The sequence below is a fragment of the Aythya fuligula genome, chromosome 3 (genome assembly GCF_009819795.1).
Source record: "Aythya fuligula isolate bAytFul2 chromosome 3, bAytFul2.pri, whole genome shotgun sequence".
Lineage (NCBI taxonomy): Eukaryota > Metazoa > Chordata > Aves > Anseriformes > Anatidae > Aythya > Aythya fuligula.
In genome coordinates this window covers 26,794,817-26,800,816 of record NC_045561.1, presented here as the reverse complement: position 1 = coordinate 26,800,816, position 6,000 = coordinate 26,794,817, and the positions used below count along the sequence as shown (strand labels likewise).

Below are 6,000 nucleotides of genomic sequence, written 5' to 3'. Positions count from 1 at the left end.
GACAGACCAGCCCAAGGCTCCAGACAGAAAGTATGCTCAGGAAAATGGAGAAATCAAGGCTACCCCAAACCAAAGGGCAAATCAAGAGCAAGGTCAGGAAATGAAAGAGCTTGCACTAAAGGACAAAGCTTTAGATAAAGATGAGCTAAGTCTACAAAGGGTCAAGAGGCAGGAACAGTGTAGAACCAAAGGGTCTGCAAGGCAGTGAAAGCAGCTGTTGGGGTTGCCTCCTGGACCTGAAACCAAACCATACACCAGCCCTAGGGCAGCCAGGCTTCTCAGGAGCCTGATCTCCCAGGAGAGTGATCGAGCGCAGTTCCTGGCTATGGTGCTTGGCTGCAGGGCCTGAGAAAGGATGACATGCAGAACCCAAAGCATGTGCTCAGGTTGCCCATTCAGTGCAGGTATGCCTATTTACAAATAGGAAAAATCTGTGTAATGGAATCAACAGACCTCTCAGGTTTCTTCTCTTCCATCTTATGAAACTCTATGAATCATATCTTGGGACAGGACTGAGGCTGGGCTGTGTGATGGACTGCCCCATCTCTCAAGTCTCTTTTGGCCCCGGGGCTGTGGTCTCCATGCACTCCTGCCAGACGTGTTCACAGATCAGGACAATCTCTGCATTCAGGACTGCAAAGCAGAACAGAGCTGCTGTAATGGCAGTGACAGAGATATAGTCCTCACTGTGAAGGAGACGGGCACCAGTTGTCTGGGCTTTGTCTCAGTGGGAGACACAAGATATGAATAGTCATTCCTGAAGAATGGCCAGATCAGAAGGAGAATGCAGTCATGAAATCTGTAGATTAAAAATGGGTATATGCTTCATCGGTTTGCTGAGTAGCTGCCTCTGTAATTGCCAAGGGATGTTAAAAGGTTAGTTTGTTCATTTAAGTAGGGCATACAATAGAAGTCAGGCTGTCACACTGTAGGAAAGATGCAGTAATATCAACACAAATGTGCTTTATACTGGTGTCGCTAGGTAACTGGTATCTATAACATATAGCTGTTGTACTTTTAAAAATCAAAATAAAGCCCGCACACCAATTATTTTTTTTTTATTTTTTTTTTTATAGCATAAAATTATGGTGTACACCAGAGCAAAGAATGAACATGTTATGTATTTTCCATGTCAGATCAACACCCACTGCAGTTCTCATTAACAAAGTTGTAAAAAAATTAAAGTTTTGGAAATAAAATGTCTCAGTTAGCCCTACTAGTAAATATGTGGAAGGAATATTCACAAAACCCAAACATTTAATTTAGAAATTAGCCGTATAATGAGAAAATAAAAAAATATTTATGAAGTCAAACGACTTTTAAATCTTTAAATTCCCCACATACCTTCTAGGATTATAGTAACCTGTGGAAGGTCATTATAGTTATAAAGGAAAAGATTAAATAGGCACTTAAGCAGACATAAATAAAACGGACAGGTTAAAAGCTATTAAATTGAACAAGACTAGATGGAAACCTCTAGTGCTGTAAAGGAATCCAAACTAAACGGGAAGGAAACAAACATGGTGTTGAGAATGGATAACATGAAGTAGCAACTCTGGAAGTACAAAACCTTATGAAGTCCCAAGACCATTTCACCACAGAAAGATCTAAGGACATAAGGAGAACCACAAAGAATTTCTTCCTGTAGCAGGTTCAGAGCTTTCCTGCCCCCTCCCCCCCTCCAAAAAAAAAAAAAAAAAAAAAGCAGGAGATAAAATGTGCATAGAGATGATGTGATAATACATCTGAAAACCCATAACTGGAAGGAAGCCTACAGGAACAGCCTGCCAGTGTTTGCTTCAGCACGTGCTCAGCTGGAGGCCATGTGCCTTACCCTGCCACAGCCAACCGTCCATGAAGGGAGAAAAAGGGGAGGCTGAAAAAAAAAAAAGGTCTGAAAATGGTGTAAGGACTCTTCCTGGGAGAAAGCCAGCCTGAAGGCAGGCATCACTTTTTGACTTAGGAAATACTGAAGTAAGATAAGCCAGTCTTTTGGATCAGGAATGCGCAGGAAGAAACATGCCTGCTGCAGAGGTTCCAGTGGAGTCATGGGGATGCAGTGGCTGTTGTGGCTGAGCCTGGAGGGCCACGGCTAGCCCTCCAGGCTAGCCATGAGATCACAACTTAGCTTGATCTCTAAGCTAGTGATTTCATTTCTCTCAGGGAAAAATAAATGGGAAATATGTGACGGAAAAATACATAATAATAATGAAACAGGAGGATTTTTTTAGTTAGTTTTGTGTTCCAGGCATATAGATCCACTGAATTAACTGGGGGATGTTTTCGCTAATAAAGCTGGTAAAATGAGGGATGATTAGACCTCAAGTATGGATATTTCTAAACATCTCTGTTTTCATATATTTCTCAATATTGCATTTTTTTTTTTTACTTTTGCCTGAATAAAAAATAAACAAAAACATTTTGTTAGCTAGCTCTGCATACCCTGAAGAGACAAAAGCATGCACTCCTTCTAGAGAGGGTGAAATAGCATCTTATTTTACAAAGAAAAAAATCACCAAACAACCAAACAACCAAAAAACCGGAATCAATTTGAAATGTTCTGAAGGTTACCATTTAAAAATGTAGAGATGCTGCCGGGATGCAAAGGTATCTCAGCAACTCCATTCACTGTGTTTCAAATGCTACAGTCTGCCAAATTTGGATAAATGTTGACTTTTAATGGCACCTGATGTACCATCAGGCACAGACATTTCTTAATTCAACAGCATCAGTCGAATGCAAGTCACTGCATTAATTAAGAGTGCATCTGTTATAACTGATCATTTTGTTCTCCCTAATTTTTAATAAGCAATTTTGCCAACATGTTTACTGGAAATATTACAACATCTTCCTGCGCTGAGAAAACCCAAAGGGCCTATTTATCTCATTCTACTGTATTCTTGTTTAAACAGAGGGCCATGCTGAAACCAAAGGATTGCCATTTCCCCCAGAAGACAGGTCTAAGATTTGACATTATACAATAGCACGTCTGAGGGAGAGAAACGTCTTTTCTACAGGCCACTGAAGTCATCCTGAGCAAAAGGGGAATACCAACATCAAAGATGTACCGGGAAATGACAGTCACAGTCGCTGTGATTTAATAACCCTGGGTACAGGAACAGGAGGCTTAGCATCCTGATTCTATTTTCTGTGCATGCCACGGTTTGACATGGATTTGACCAAGTCAGGGCTAGGAACCCAAACAGCCTTAAGAAAAGCAAACTGAACTTAGGCAAAGACTGCTTTGTCCTACCTCAGACTGAGCCCTCAGGTGATCGGGCTCTGCATGCTTTTAATTTTACTCGATAGGGATATTTAAAAACACGTTCCTAGCACCAGCGAGGCTGGATCTCGAGCATGACACCGAATGTCACAGGCTCTTAGAGCGCAGGTCCTCCGGCCCAAGGCGGGGGACGGCGTACGGGGGACCCGCGGGTGCTCTCCCGGGAGAGCCGGGGCGGGCATTCCCCCCGCGGAGGCACGGCCGGGGGGTTCGGGGGCGGCCGGGGGGGGGGGGCTCGTCGTGCCGGCGGGGCCGCGCACAGCCCAGGGGCTGCCAGGGCCCAGCGGAGCGTGTGCGGCCGGCGGCGAGGGGAGGCGGGCGGGGAGCCGGGCGGGCGGGCGGGCGGGCAGGGAGGCTGGTGTGAGCTGTTTGGCCACCGGAGCCAATCGAAAGCTGGGGCTTGATCCTCTCCTCGGGCAGTGGCTGAGAGGAGCCAGTGCCGAGCTCCCCCCCTCCGCAGCCGGGACCCGGCGAAGCCGCCTCGCTCGCTCCGGGCACTGCGCTCCCGCAGCGGGCGCCTATGGGCATCCGCACCGCGCCGGGGCTGCACACCACCGCCGGCGGGCGACGACGGCGACCCCGCTGCACGCCGCGTCTGGATCTATAGCCGGCAGGACGGAGCGCGCCGCAGACCCATCCCCGCCTCGCTGCAGGTACGGGGGGGCGCCGAGCCGGCACCAGCCCGCGGCCGCCCGCTTGCTCTCCCCCATCTTCCTCCTCTTCCTCCTCGACCCCTGCCCCCCGACACCCGTCGCGGCGTTGACAGCGCGGGGCCGCCCCGCAGCCCCGCCGCAGTCTTCGGCAACCCCGCGGCGCCGCCCCCGGGCACGCTCCCTGAGCGGGCCCCGCCGGGGGCAACGCGGGGCCCCGCGGGCGTCTCCGCGCCCAAGGGCGCTGAGGTCGGGTCCCGGCAGCGCCGAGGCTCGGCGGCGTCGCTCCGAGTCACCTGCGGGGCCCAAGCCCCGTGGCGTCCCGTCCCCACGCTCCCCGAGGGAAAGCTGCATCAATATATATATATATATATATATATATATATTAAAAAAAAGGAAAAGAAAAAAGAAGAAAAAATAAAGAGAAAAGCCGCCCACCCCCTCGCGCTTGAAACCTGTGCCCCTTTGTACCCTTCTTTCCTTGCTTTGGGTTAATGATGGGTTGTGATTATGAAAGCCCAGGAGTGATCATCTCCAAGAGTGAACAGCACTACTTTAAGTTGGGAGCTGTAAATCTGTACAAGTGCATACATACGCCGCTCATTCCTCCTGTGAATGACAGTAATGATCCAAATCCACGTCTTGTCTCACAAGGAGCGCCTGCCTGACTTTGTGCTGAAGCTAAGGAAATATTTGCACTCTCACAGGTCTTGCAGAATTGGAGTCACAGGTCCTGTAAAAAATTGCACTGGCATTTGGCTGAACAACTCTTTTAGCTCGCTATTGTGAAAGCTGTTATATAACTTTCAGTGGATTTTTGAGGATGAAATTAACAGCTCATAACAAGTTAAACCTTTTTTTGAGAAGGGGGGGGGAAATCAACTGAATGAAAGCCCAATGACCACTTTCAGGTGAGCTTCCATCTTACCACGGCAGTGGCAGACATCCCCCGAGGAAAACCCCCAGGCCAGGAATCCCACAGCCCTCCTGGGAATCACCAGGCAACAGGTGCAAGAAGCGGCAGGGCAGTGCCCGCGCACGGCCCTAATTAGCAGGCTGCTTATCAGGCCGCTTCAAGGCTGTTTCTCACTAAAGCAGGGAGAAATCAGCGTGACTTCAGAGTCCTTACTTCCCGCCAGCGCAGATACAATACAGATACTGTGCTTCGTGAGGGAATTAATTTGCTGCTTGAACTCCAAGAAGTATGTGCTGCCTGGTATATTTTGACACAGATGCTTCACTTGCTAACCTTCGCGCATAATTTCCAGGCTGGCTTTTGCAAATACTGAGGAGAAACAATACTGTTCTAAGATTTGATAGCAGAGCCCTTAACAAAATAACTGAACAGAAGCAAGAAGTCTGGTTATTACTGGGAATCAGGGTTCAGTCTCAGTACCCAGGCTCAGAGCAAGGGACCTCTCTTTTCTTGCACAGTCCCCATGAACTGCCGTTGTCCAAGAAGGGCAGCAAAGTCTTAAATTCTGAAAGACTGTGTGATTACTGTGAAACTGAAGAGGGCAGACCTATTTGCTAAATGTGTTGTGGAATGAGGGACAGATTTAGCTGGTAGCATTTTGCTTTCTTGCATCTCCTGCTGCCCACTGTGCATGCAGAGCTCTGGTGCTTGGGGGGAAGTGCATCTGGTAACAGCAAGGTTTGCTCAACCTCCTGTGTGGGATGATAAGTGGCGTGAAGGAAGTGAAAAGCATCAGAAGGGGCTCTGAAAGGGTGGCACAAAAATAAATGCCATTAACTTCAGATTTTGAGCTGATTGGTTTAGCTGATCTATTTGCTTTTTGTTTGTCTTTCAAATAGACTGTCATGAAACATGACTTTCAGAGTGGAATAGAACAAATGCATAGGAAGTTGAAGAATTGAACTGAGGGGATTTTTGTTTCTTTCCATAGTACCAGGTGAGGGTAAAAAATAATCTGAATTTCCAGCTGAGGTATATAGATATGTGCAGTCCTGTGGAAACTGATGGGTTTCAGTCATCATTTGTCAATGTTTATGGAAGTGTAAATCAAGTAGATCTGGGCCATACCCTTTTGTAATAAATAGTTCAGT

At 47.6% G+C, this 6,000-nt stretch overlaps 1 protein-coding gene across 1 annotated transcript in view; it reads left to right on the top strand.

Moving 5' to 3' along the window:
• Positions 1-3,652: 3,652 nt before the first annotated feature.
• Positions 3,653-6,000, top strand: part of GREM2 (gremlin 2, DAN family BMP antagonist) — a 39,071-nt gene continuing 36,723 nt past the window's right edge. Inside the window, exon 1 of the mRNA XM_032184963.1 lies at positions 3,653-3,936. The gene's annotated coding sequence lies outside the window, so the exon portion shown is untranslated. The remainder of the gene's footprint in view (positions 3,937-6,000) is intronic.